We start from the raw sequence: 15,159 nt of genomic DNA, 5'->3' as shown, positions 1-15,159 counted from the left end.
TTCGGAGAATGAGTGGATCAATGAAACATCTCTGTCAATTTGACACTTCACATTTTCCCATGGTTTCCATTCTAGATCAGAAAAAGGAGAGAAGGCAATAAAATATTCATTAACCGCACTGCAGCCCATTTATACCAGATGGTCTCTGGAGGGTAAATTTCAAAACATGTGCTAGAGAGCGCTATACAAAATATGCGGTTGTCCTGACACAGCAACTGGTGTGAAGAATGGCAAACGCAATAGTTGTTATTAGTGAGGGAGAAGATCATCCATTGTGAATCATGATCCAGCTCCCTTTTCATTTAGTTTAAGAAAAGGGTAAGAGTAAAGTTTGCTGTCCCTTATCATTTCTGAGATTTTATAGATAGATTAAAAAATTACAAGATTTGCCTCACAGTATCATCAAGTATTATGATAATTCTTAAAAATTGTAATGAATCTTCTTTCATCACTCTTTAAGTTCTTAGAAAATTAAGGTATTTGGGGATACATAGCAATGATAATAATTCACAGGTATTGCAATGTAGAGGGAAGAAAAAGAGGAAAATTATATATTATAAATATTACGCACATGACTGCATGGCAGGTGGATGGATAAAGAGCTAGATGTACAGTTGTATAATTTAAAATACTAGAAGCTTAAAATGATAAAAATTCTAATCAGGATATAAAATAAAATATAAATGTGCTCTAAGTCTCTCAAAAGCTAATATAAGTAGGTAACATTTAGAATAAAACGAACATTTTTTTGGTTTGCGAAATTGCCTGTTCGTTCAATGTGATGTAACAATTACTCAGATTTTTCAAACTCTAAGTTTGTGTATGTTACTGTCTTTCACTATAAAAATACTTTGGCATTGCACTATTCTTTCAAAAATTTGCGGAGATATATTTTTTAATTCACTTTAAATCAATTTTCTTAATAGTGAAAAGTTTGGCAAAATCATCTATATTGGTTAGTGCATATTGAATTATGCAACATTCTTTTAAAATTTTTTATTGTAGTACAAAAAATAATGAGACAATTTACCATTTTAAACTGTACAGTTCAGTAGTGTTAAGAATATTCACATTGTTGTGCAATTATCTCTAGAATTTTTCCATGTTGCAAAACTGAAGCTCTATACCCACTGAACAATTCCCCATTTCTCCTTCCTCCCAGCTTCTGGCAACCACCATTCTGTTTCTGAGTTTGACTACTGCCAATGCCTTGTGTAAGTGGAATCATCTGGTATTTATCCTTTTGTGACAGTCTTATTTCACTTAGCATAATGCCCTCACAGTTCATTCATGTTGTAGTATTTGAAAGAATATCCTTCCTTTTTAAGGCTGAATAATATTTTATTGTGTGTATAGACACATATTGTTTAGCCACTCATCCAGTGATGGACATTTGTATGTTTCCACCTCTTGATTATTGTGAATAATGTTGCCATGAACATAAATATGCAAATGTCTCTTTGACATCTTGCTTTAAATTTTTTTAGATACTTAGTTGGCCCCCTATATCCATGGGTTTTCCATCTGTGGATTCAATCAATCATGGATCAAAGTGTTTGGAAACAAATATTGCACCTCCACTGAATGTGTACAGACATTTTTTTCTTGTCATTATTCCCTAAATGATACAGTATAATAACCATTTACATTATATTGGGTATTAGAAGTAATCTAGAGATGATTTAATGTATATGGGAGGATGTGATGGGTTACATGCAAATACTGTGCTATTTTATATCAAGGACTTGAACATTCATAAATTTTGATTTTTCTCTAGAAGTCCTGGAAGCAGTCTCCCACAGATACCAAGAGACCACTGTATATCCAGAAGTGGGACTACTGTGTAATACGAAGTTATAATTTTAATTTCTTCAGGAACCACCATACTGCTTTCCACAGCAGGTGCCCTATTTTAAAATCTTACCAACAGTGCATAAGGTTTCTAATTTCTCCACATCCTCACCAACACTTATTTTCTGTCCTTTTGATATTAACCATCCTGATGGACATACAGTAGTATTTCATTGTGGTTTTGATCTGCATTTCTCTAATGGTTACTGCTATTGAGCATATTTTCATATGCTTGCTGACCATTTGTATATGATCCTTAGAGAAGCATCTTTTCAAGTTCTTTGCCTAATTTTTAATTGGATGGGTTTTTGTTGTGGAGTTATAGGAGTTCTTTAAATATTCTGGACACTAACTTCTCAGATTAATGATTTCCAACATTTTCTTGCATTTCATATGTTGCCTTTTCAGTCTATTGATTGTGTTCTTTGTTGTACAGAAGTATTTAGTTTGCTATAGTCCCATTTATCTATGTTTGCATTTGCTGCCTATGCTTTGGGTATCATTTCCAAGAAACGATTGCCAAATCTAATGTCATGAAGATTTTCATTTATGTTTTCTTCTAGGAGTTTTTTGGCTTGGGGTTTTACATTTAGATCATCAATGCATTTTGAGTTAACTTTTGTACATTGTGTAGAATAAGGACTCAACTTCATTCTTTTGCATATGCATATTGTAATATTCTTTTATTCTTTTCTCTCTTTCACTGACTCTCTTGCCCCAGATTCAAGCATTTACATGAATTTCTTTTTTGCTTTTTTTTTTTTTTTTTTTAAATCATCACCTGCAATTTCTTCTTATTTTCCTTCTCATGTTTGGACCTATTGTTTGGAATATTACAATAAGCCTCAATGAGAATTATAGTGGTATAATAAGCTAAGATTAGCATTTAAGGTGGAGAATAAACAGAAGAAGTGGATGAATAGTTGAGGTAAGATTCCTCTCTGTTTCTGATAATATACAGAGAAAAATGCTACAAATTTTGACATAAAAAGGGAAGTATTTGTAGCAACATATTTTTTTATTGTGGCTTCCCCTTAACGGATGGCCTCATGTGAGTCTCAGTACTTACAAAAGGTTATCATTTATTTCTCACAGAAGGAACTAGAAGATAGAAAACATTTGACGTTTAATTTATGAAATATAAATACTGGCAAAATAATGTTGTATTCTACATTAAAAAGAATGATAATGCCTTTCCAGGAGAGTACTTATATAATTGCAAGACCTGTTATGAGATTTGAGTCTATTCCCAGCTTGTTCCATTATGTTATACAAATCGGCCACCAGGTAAAAATCCTATGACATTGCACAAAAGTATTGTAAGTTAATTATCAGTAAAAACCCTCAAAATCTTGATATTACTACTTTTAAAATATCACTTATTGTCTCAGATATATCAAAAAGCAACTATTATTGAGACTTTCTTTTCTATGTGAAATCAAATTCTCTCCAGGGTACTTTATATAACTTATTAAAATAGTCTGTTGGTAGGCAAAATTCTTCTTACTGTGACCAGAAGACTTTAAAATTAGTTGCAAAGGAATTTGGATATTCCCAGAGAAAAAGAATCACAGAATTGAGTATTTGAAGTAAGGTTTAATGGTCTAATTTCATGTGAAAATATAGGTGCAAGCTCAGACATATTTTGATACAAGTATCTGGGAACCAGATATTGAACTAAACAATTTACAGACCTTGGAATAAGCAGAAAATTACTCTTGAAACCACATTAAAAAGCAAATGTAAAATTGATCACATTGGAATAAAAATAATCATGTCTAGAAAAGTATTTTCAGTAAGTATAATTTATATTTAAGAGAAAATTATTTTCTACATCTTGGATCACTTGCATATCATACCAATCTTTAAAGAATTATTTCAACCTTCTCAAATTTATATTACCATTTTAAGCAGATAAACGAACCAGTGACTTTATTAACTAAAGTATGTCAAACTAGTGTTCTGTAAATCAAAGAGGGGTAAAGGGGTTAAAACTGATAAAAGTCTAATGTTATAGCTCTCCAAGTTACTATATCCAAAAGACAATAGATCATTTTGTTAAAATACTGTATTCAAAAAAGTTCTTATTTTCTTCCTACAGTTTGAGTATGTTTGCACGAAATCTCAAATAGTTCCAATATGTAGTATCAGTTACAACATTTGTTAAATTCATACAATTTATCACATTAGCAGGCTAAGAGAAAAATAAAAAATGCTATTATGAATAAACAATTCATCTTAGGACAGTTAACCAAAAGGCAAGTAAACAAGCAACCAAAAAAAGCCAACTCTTCACTCAGATAAGAATTCAGTCTGTGATTTGTGTGTGTGTCCATTTATTAACCAAGAGTTTAACTTGACTTAATGTTAAGATGCCAAAGCCATGAATTTTATTTTACTAAGAAAATGCTTTCAAAGAATCCTGATGAACTTTTATTAGCTTTGCTTGATTTTGAAATAATTTTATATGAGTGGTCCACTCACAAAATAGAAAATGTAAAAAATAAAAAATCCCAACTGGATTTAGTGACCCTTTATATGAGTATAAAATGATTTCATGTTATATTGTGAACTTTTCACAAACCTTTTCTAAGCAATTAATGTGTTGGTTTTTAATTCTAAGAACAACTTATCCCAAATACTACTCTGCAGATTGAGTTCTCGCTGTCTAAATAAAATGATAGACTTTCTAAAAAGATTTTTTTTTAATCATATTATTATCATGAGTTGCAAGAGTCTTTCCAGGTAGATTTCCTCAAAGGCTAATGTCTACTCATAGCAATGTGAAATACTCTAGTTGTGATTACTCCAGACAAAGGATATCTACATAAGTAAATTCACCCAATAAAAACTAGTATCCCACTTCCTTTTATGTTTATGTGAGAGTTCCATTGGCTTCTAAACATTGAATAACTTTTCATAGAACCATAGAATTTTAGATCTGGTATAATTCTTAGAGATACCTCTAAGGAATCCAAGACCACAAAGCTTTAAATATCAAAAATCAATAAAATGAAGAACAAGGACATAGTATCAGTAAGATGCAAAATCCCAAACTGTTACATTAAAAGGACTGATAATAGACAAAACTCTTACAAGAATGTTCAAAGGGAAAAAAATAGAAAATCACACACAAATAAAATACAAAATGAAAAGGAGACATATTGTTCACACAGTACAAGTTTTATGTCATAAGAAATACAATGAATAAGTTTATGTTAGTGAAATTGAAAACTTAGATGGAAAGAAAAATTTCTTAGAAAAATATAAATAATCAAAACAGATGCAATAAGAAATAAATAACCCAACTGATCACTACCACTTAAGAAATTGAATAAAAAAAAAAAGATTCCTCTCAAAAAATACATGGCCCAGATGGATTTATAGTCAATTTATACCAAACTTGAAGAAATGGATAATTCATGTACAATTTGTATCAGAGAAAATGGAAGAAGTAAAACTGCCCAACACATTTTATAAGGCTAATATAATTTTGATACCATAACTTGATGAAAAAAATATATAATGCCTCCATTTTTAACCAGCCTCACTTATAAGTAGAAATATAAAAAATACTATATACAATACTATTTGAATCTGGATATGTTTATTTAAAATTCACTATTAAAATCTGTATATTTAGTGCACTATACAAACAAACACAAAAAGAACACATGGTAATCCTAAAAAAGCCTCCTTTATTAAACATTCCTTCTAAAAGTTTTTCTGTTTTAAGTATCCATTCCAGGTAGACTATCAATATGTCATATATGCCTTTGATAAATAGTATGATAAAAGGAGACAGAAAGTGGTTTATTTTCACCCAAAATAATATTTAAAATGGAATTTCAACTACAAATATTACTTGTTTGCTTCCCTAATCACTAAGTTCAGAATGCCACTGGGAAATTTCAAACGGGGTCTGAATTAAAAATTTAATTAAAAAACACACTACCGAAGCTTACAGCATTTTTATTTCGATTGGGTGATAACCTAATTATAAGTGGGATCATATTTTAAGAGTAGCTATACAAATTCAAGTTACCCAATAACTTTATAAAATTTAACCCTATGAAAAAATTAAGTATACAGTTCTAACTAATGGAGTTGAGCAATTAGAGTGGTAGAGGGAGCTCCAATCAGAACAGAAAAGCTCAAAAGTAAGCCACACCCCTCCTCCTCCTCATCCTTTTCTATACTAAGAAACTTCACTGGCTAACTCAGACACAGGTTATTAAGCCTGACTTATTTTGCCCATCTAGATTTAAACAGTATCCATTCAGAACAATGACAAGAAAGCTTTAAGTAAGTCTGCAAATCTGAATGATTGGGTTCCTGTGAGATGAGTGCCACTGGGTGGAGGGATTTGAAAATAGGTGTTCAAGTCACACACTTACACCCACCAGTCAGATTAAGTTTAGATTAAGAGGGGCTATCCTATCTTCATTGAGAACAGTCTCTCATAAAGTGTGTGAATTTGCTAGGGGATCTATATGAGCTAATTGATATTTCTTGCCTTAAGGTATCACTCAGTTCCAAAACTTTCGTGCAGACAAAATATTCCTCATTTAGTACTTCACTCCATGTAGATTAATTTAGATTTTATCCTTTTCAGACTAAAGCACTGGTTGGTTGCAATTTTCCTTAACTACCAGTGGATTTAGCAATGATATATACACAGCCTTAATTGCTTAAATCCCTCACTAACATTTTTTTGACAATGTAATCAGAAGATTAAAACAAGGATGCAAAATTACAGATAATAGTGTATGGATTATTTTTGTTCACCACATGCAGGATGGTCAGATAGAGGTTAATGAAAATATCTTTTAATTGACAGTATGAATGTATGTGTGTGTGTATATATATATATATATGTATATATAAAAAACACCTCATTGTTTTTCTTTTAAAAATGTCTAAAAATATAAAAGCACTACATGAAATAAAAGACTGTATCTGCAAGATATAAATTATTTTTCCTCCTTAGAAATGTATTATAATTTTAATTTCATTGATGTGATGATTTCTTTTTAAAATTTAACTGAATGCTTTGTTTTCTTTAAATAAGGCTTATACAACACAATATGCTTCTTGCCCTTCTAGGAAGAATCCCCTACTGAAATGGAAGGTAAATTATTTGGTCACTCACTAGCTTTGCAGTTTTCAACTTTATTAAAAATACGTTTTCTTTAAAGAAGCTTCAGTGATTTCTCCAAATAATATAAATGGAAAAAACATAAAGGAATTCAGTTTATCATGTGAAATTGTACATTTCACAATTGCTCAATCAAAAAGAATTAGATGAGAATTTTTCATTTTCAAAATTATACACACGTAAAATAGAATTATAGACATATATTTACAGATCTACAGAATAATAGGACTGTCTTCTGAAATTATAACTTATTTCTTGTTTAGAAAATAATCTGGATTATTTTGAAGCAAATGAAAGAAATAAATATTGGAGATATATATATATATATTTAGCTGGTTTTTTAAAAAGTATTCAATAGAATGAGCATCACTTAAATGAGCATCTTTGGCTAAATGGTTCCAAATCTACGATCTTCATATAGTAATGGTAAAGATTGCATGGTGTTTATTACAGCTGTAAACATTTAATGGCTGATAATTAAACAGCATCCATATTGAATCTTGCAAGATTTAATTAAACATAGCACACTGCAGATGTGAGATTTAAATTACTATTTATAATTACATGTAAAACACAATTCCTAATATAGTCACATGGAATTCTCAGAGAAATTTGCAATTTCCTCTCATTTTAAACAATTTTAGTTTTGAATTCCTTACTCCATTTTTTAAATTATGGAGGATTTGACAACAGACAATATAACAAATACGTCAAATATGTTTATGAATGTTGGTCCTGAGTGAAGGAGTATTGTCTCAGAACTATTCCTTTAATATTTTTATTCCAAAGGTATAGCAAAAAAAAAAAAAAAAAGAAAGAAAAGAAAATAGAAATAGACCCACCTAATGACAAAGAATTCAAATAAAGGAAAATAGGAACTAGCCCAACTCTATCAGTAGATGAATAGAAAGCTAGAAAGAAAAAGTAAAAAGGATTTTATTTTTCTTCAGTTTTAGCATCATATGTAACTCATGTATTTGCATATTATTTACAAAAAATCAGTGAAGAATATTAGAGTGCAAAGTTGATTTAAAGAGAACATTTAAATTTTCATGTGGAAAACCTATTAAATACTGAAAAAATTTCAGCCTTCTTAATTCCTCATTAAAGATGTCTTTGGTATTTTTATCCATACAATGTATAGGAAATACAGTGAATGTGGAGTATTTTATAGTTGATTTCACAGACTGATTGCAAAAAACATTTAATACACCTTTCATAACAGAAATTGCTTAGCATCTTATTTGTGCTATATGTCTCTATGGGGTGGGAAAACAAAAACGGGATGTGCCAAAGACTAAATTCAATTTGCACCATTCTCCAGTCCTGTATGTCTGTAATGTTTCACGTTCACAAATGTTTACAATGAGAATCTTGTCAGTGAGGACTCTGAGACCAGAGAGGCAAATGGGTGATGTTGAGGAGACTAACAAAGAATGCCTTGAAATTCCATATTCCTCATCTCCACAAGCATAAAGAAAGGCACGATTTATTTTTAGTAAATTATGGGAGTGAATTATACCCTAATATTTAAATTAATTATCCTGGTCATTCTTGATTAACACTTCTCTTGCCACTATTGTATTACAAAGGGCTACCAAATTTAAAAATCTGCAGGTGGGCCGAGAAAAAACTATAAATAACATATTCAACAAGGAATAATTTGTCTGATCATATATGCTTATTATATGCATATATAGTACCATAATTGTTCATGGCATTTTAAAATAGATAAAACAGTCTTAAAGTTATCATTCAAAGAGAAGATTCTGATAAAGAAAATAGATGAAACCTAGCAATGGAGCTGTCCAGGGCTCCATATGCATGTGATGGTTTCTTATTTACATGTTGCTCATGTTTATGCATGTTCAGAAGAATACAGCTGCTACCCCATTCTCCAGAAATCACAGACACCGGTCAAGTCTACAAATAGCCACATTTGAGCTTGTAATGTATTTATCATGAAAAGCTAGAAGCTCTAATGGTAGGGAAGGGGAAAAGCAGCACAATTTGCTTTGAAAAGATAACAGATATTTTTCAAAAAACAAATACTGTATATTCAATTCAGCTCCTTTAGGTGCTTTCATGTTATAGGAATTCTGCTGGTGATGAAAACAGCATCCAGCCAATCAAATGGTGGTACCCTAGTGCCATCCAAAGTAGAAGCCTAGTGTTTAAAATAACCCTGATGAATTATTCATAGAGATGATGTTTATGCAAATTAGAGTATCATGCATCCACCTGACCACCAAGGGAAGAAAAAAAACAAGGGAAAAAAAACCCCATCATGTTTTTAGCATTCTCCAGAACCTATGTAATCAAATGATAATATTCTTTCATTAAATGCATCAAGGAATTACAATCCTTACCTGGTTAGTTTGTAGGGCCTTCAGATTTTCTGGATGAAATAACTGACTGTGCGTGCAACCAATAAAACTGAACTGAAAAGCTGATTAAGGGCACTTACTTAATGCAAAGCCACTCACTGAATATTCATATGATGCCTGTGTTTATGCAAATTAAAGCAAAAGAAAGCCCAAGGGGATTGGTTGCCATAGCCCACAAATACTGTGTACAGCAGAAAATATAGAGAATAGTGACAAATAAATCTGGAACTTCATAGCTTTGAAGCAACAAAGGAGAAATAGTAAAATATTAAAAAGCTGAGGTGAATTACAGGTTTAAATTGTTTTATTTAATCATATTACTTTAGAACTATCAGCTATTCCTACCATGTAATGATCTAAAATTATCTTAATGCCAAAAGATATCTTCACGTTTGTTTGTCAGCTTTATTTATCCTTTAACCATTCATATTAGCAGATCTCCTAAGCATAGAATAGTGAAGAAAGAAAATTCTGATAAAAATATGAGTCGGTAGAATAATAACCAAACACAGACCCATGTGTGATACGATATTAAGTCTTTTATGTACGGATTCTTCACTGGTAAAACCTTACTAAGTAGTGTCAATGGAAGACCTCCAACATGTCAAGCACGTTGCTCTCTCAATATTGATAGATATCTGCTTCATTTGATATGGGGATTATTTTATATTAGATGAGATACTGTGAATCTTTTGGCCAAGAAGATTTTGCCACATGCGGCTTTAAATTCCAAGGATTCTCATTTTTAGAACCCACATACAATAATGTTATCTGAAATGCATGCTAATATGTAGTGTCCTAATCATGAAAATATGTGAATCCTCACGTATATATGTGAGAACCGATTAAAGACATTGGCATGATTCATAATATTTAAAGGATACAACGCATGTCTGGCATAAAATGCTTTACAGTGTTAAGAAGGATCTTCACTTTTATTTCTCGAATAAGAATCAGAGATGGCTAAAAATGCTAGAATGTATCTTACAGGTTTTTTGTTTGCTTTTGTTCGTCTCTTTGTTTTTTGTCACATACATTCAAAACTTCAAAAGTAAGAATAAGGCAATATTCTCTATGGCAGTTATCACTGACTGAAGAGTATTTATCATTTTCCAATGGTTTCCTAATAATTCTCACATCCTCAGTCCACAATGACTTTGGTCTCCCTCAGATAACAAATGAATTTTCAAGCACTTCTAGGAAATAATATTTAAAGTTTTAAGCATCTCTACAAAGCTGGCTACACTTATCATAAATGCTATAAAAACTGAATCCAATTCCTGGACATTGTTTTCCTAGAAGAATTTAGAGGGACTTCTTTGTGGCACCTTATGCTTTCCTAATTACAGCTTTCATGGTTGCAAATAATTTCCTTTCTTGTAAAGTTATTCTTTAGTTTTCCATGACAGTAATCTTCACAGATGTATAGTTATGTACATACACATACATTTTCTATAAAATATATTGTGTTTATTTAATCTAACGTTTCCTTAAAATTCTCTTTTGCTAAGTTTCAGAATTTACTTGAAACACTGTGATCAATATATCTAAAATTAAGAATTAATTTGTTAAAATTTTAGAAGCTATGAATTTCCATTTTTGTTATTGATGATTTCTTTCATTTAATTAATTATATTTATACATATCTGTTCATACAAAATACAGAATAAAATGAATGTATAACTAGTAGTACACTTTCCTTTATCATCATGCAATTCTTTTTCTTCTATTGATTTAAGAACATATTATATAGAAGGTAGACTGGTAATTTCTTAAAGTTTCTAATTAAAGAATCCTAAACTAAAAGCTTCTGAGAAACAATGTTTAGGTTAATCATCAAACACTTGGCATTTATTAAGGTTTTCTATCATTAGAAAAATTATCCTTTTTTGAAAAAGTCAGTATTTTAAACATCAAAATATTCCAACTTTCAAATTAAAATTCAAACACAAGTTTTACCAAGACTAGTTATTGCTTATTTAAGCGACATTGACCATGCTTCAGGCTGCAATAAAGCTAAGGCTTCCTTCAGAAAGATATTTTTATTTTCAAAGAAAATATACCCCCTTTCCCACCCTGCCCTGCACACACACCTCAAATGAACTGCCAGAGGAAAATGTAAGGGGTATCATTAATGTCATCCTTTGTCCAATTTTTGATATCATTAGTGGAATTTTTCCTTCCCTTTCTTGGATTGAATTTCTTAATCTCTGGCCCTGTACAACTCTGAGGTACTTCTGACAACTTTAAAATATTTATAAACCAAATCCAAACTGCCTTAGGCCATGGTTGCCTCAGACCTCTTATCCTGTATCTGTGCAGGGCAAGAATAGCTTAGTCAGTCAATTCGGTTCTATAATAATCAAAATCATCTATTCCAGATTAAATAAATCAATGCTTTTGAGACTGAATTAACTGACTTATATTATGAATTTATAATTTCCAGGTTCATAATTCATTCACTATTTTACTCTAAGGGCACAACAAAATCCTAAAGGACTATTTACAAATTCTTGCAATGTTTCACAAAGAGGTAAACTTTAGCCCATTTGCCATTTATGTTAGAAGTCTGAACTCTCTTTTGAGCAGCTCATTTGGACTTTAACCAATTCAAAAAATGTGAATAAATATATAGAGAGATTCAACTAAAACTCAATCAATCAGGTGAAATTGGTAGTCGACTATCTCTGATGTAAAATTTGTTTGGTTTATACATGTTTTTAAATTAAAACTAGATACCAGTATTTAAAATTTAAGATTTTACATTTAAAAAAAATAGAATTTTCTTTTTTTCTTGGAAAATCAGAGCTGACATTCCCACTAGGCAACAAACCCCTGGAGCCAGGTAGAGGCCAGGTAGAGAATCCCCCTCTAAGCGAGTCCTGAGTCCTCCCTTTGCCAGGAGTCCTCACCAGGACGTTTCTCTCTTTTATGCTATTCCCGCAGGCATCTGAATTTGTGACCTGTTGGCATTTGAGTTGGACTTGTGAAATCTGGGGGAATGCTACATTTTGAGACTGTTTTAAATCCACTGACCATGTCTGATTTATATATTTTTTATTCGATATAGGTATGTTTATAAATCTGTTGTTCAAGTAATTCAGAATAAAAGGCAACCCACACAAACAGTAAGCTGCCCTAGGTATCCAGGCTGCTTCTATGTGTATGTTTTGACAATTCTGCTTATATCAGGTATTATCATGCTATCCTTTTAATAAAAAACATCAACAAAGCATCTCTAATAGAGAAGTCAAAACATCATACTAATATTTACAGATTATTTCTTTAGAGCATACATAAAAATACACACATATGCACACACACACTTAGACACCCTTATGTACACTAGGTATACCATCAACTGTTTAAAATATCCTTTTCAGCAATAACTTTGAAGAGAGAACCTTGAGTTCTTTTCTCTTTTCTCCTTGCTTCAACTTTCAAATACTTTAATTTTCTAGAACATACCTGTGGTTTCACCAGAGATCACACTCCTCACAGTTTTCCTCCTAGCTTTCATGATTTGTACCTAATACTCTGCCTCTCTAATTGGTAAGAGTGCAGGAAAAGCAAAAGAAAAAAAAAGAGTTCTGGGACACTCCTGAGAACCGCCTCATTCTCTCCTCCATGTGGCCCCCGCACAAAACAAGATTGATTACTTGAGTTCACATGAACCCTTTGGCAAAAATCTTGTGATCTTCTAGTCCAGTCACAAGAAGACAATTGTTCTATCTGTAATAGAGAAACTACTCCACAACTCTCACTTACAATAATTTATACTTTTAGTTGTAATTTACCTAAAGCAGCATTTCTCTCCTGCTTGAGTCCTTAGCAAGCATTGTCCATGAGGGTAAGCAAGTACACTTACAATTAGGTAACACCACTTTTTTTTTTTTTTTTTTTTTTTTGTTACGGAGTTTTGTTCTCCTTGCCCAGGCTGGAGTGCAATGGTGCAACCTCGGCTCACTGCAACCTCCACCTCCTGGGTTCAAGCGATTCTCCTGCCTGGGCCTCCCAAGTAGCTGGGATTACAGGCATGCACCACCACGCCTGGCTAATTTTTTTTTTTTTTTCTTTGAGACGCAGTCTCGCTCTGTCGCCTGGGCTGGAGTGCAGTGGCGCGATCTCCGCTCACTGCAAGCTCCGCCTCCCGGGTTCACGCCATTCTCCTGCCTCCTGAGTCCTCCCTTTGCCAGGAGTCCTCACCAGGATGCTTCTCTCTTTTATGCTATTCCTGCAGGTATCTAAATTTGTGACCTGTTGCATTTGAGTTGGATTTGTGGAGTCAGGGGGAGCGCTAAATTTTGAGACTGTTTTAAATCCACTGGCCATGTCTGATTTGTATATTTTTATTCGAAATAAGTATGTTTATAAATCTCCCGAGTAGCAGCTGGGACTACAGGCGCCCACCACCACACCCGGCTAATTTTTTGTATTTTTAATAGAGATGGGATTTCACCATATTGGCCAGGCTGGTCTCAAACTCCTGACCTCAGGAGATCCACTCAACCTTGGCCTCCCAAAGTGCTGGGATTACAGGTGAGAGCCACCATACCCGGCTGTCACCACTCTTTAATAAGACCATTCAGTTGATTATTTTTTCTAAAATACGGCTCTATCTTCACAAAAGGAAAATATTTTAAATCGACTCAAGGAGGCTTAACTGCTTCTCGAACATTTCATTTTTATTACACATAAAGATGGGAATTTAGTGCACAGACAACTAGTCCTTCTCTACCCCAAATCGGAAAATAGGTAAAAAATATTTCTTCCTTTTTTTCCTCTTCCCTTAGTTTGGTATGCACTGACCTTACGTCACATTTGTAGAGATGCTCACGACGTTCAGCTCTTCTGGCAATACTCTTTGCTCTTGATTTTGTTTTTCCTTCTATCTCAAAATTCTTTTTAGTGCTTTCTCTTCTTTAAAGGTTCCGGTTGACATCTGGTTCACTGAGATTATCTTGATAAATTCACCTGAGCAACAGTTTAATAGATAATAAAAGTGCCAGTGGTAGAGACAATTAGGTTCAAATGAACCTTCTCTCAAAACACCCCTCAGATCACACTATAGAAGCAAGTATCTGCCAAGCCAGTAATGGTTCCAGTGGCAGCTAATTTAAGCCTTAAAATCAAAACAAAGAGGTACTGTTAGAGTAAATTCATTTGAAAAAATAACATTTAAAAACACAGTACCAATCTAGTTTTAGTGAGGGTATGAGGCTATTTTATGGCTTGATTTAACCTATGGTTTAATATTCATATAGGTAACATTGTTGCAGCCTAGGGTCTCATTTATCCGAAGATAATTTCTGAACTTAAATATTTCAGAGCACAGAATAGTGTTTGGATAAGAATATTTTCAGAATAGTAAACAACTACTGTCTTAAGGTTAATGGTCCACTACAATGTATCTGCAGTGTCTGTAAAATTTGTTTTGCATTATGATCTCCCCATCTTCATTGCAATAACTCACAGCCTTCCAGGTTATTTTTTTTTCTTTCTCAAAGATTTAATTAGTTGGTTCAAAGGATTCATTTTCAAACATCCTTTATATTATACTTGGTGATTCTGACTTCTACTTCCGGATTCAATGTCTTTAAACATCTCCATTTCCATTTCTATAAATTTCAAACCTAGTCATCACCTGGAATATTTCTGCACCTTTTTTATGAACAAAAATTCTCCTCTGAAATCTTTCTCCTATACCTACGAGTTGCTTCCTCTCTTCCATTACATTCCATTTCCCCTCTTCCATTTAAGCTT

The sequence above is a fragment of the Symphalangus syndactylus genome, chromosome 11, assembly GCF_028878055.3.
Source record: "Symphalangus syndactylus isolate Jambi chromosome 11, NHGRI_mSymSyn1-v2.1_pri, whole genome shotgun sequence".
Classification (NCBI taxonomy): Eukaryota; Metazoa; Chordata; class Mammalia; order Primates; family Hylobatidae; genus Symphalangus; species Symphalangus syndactylus.
This window is presented reverse-complemented; position numbering follows the sequence as displayed.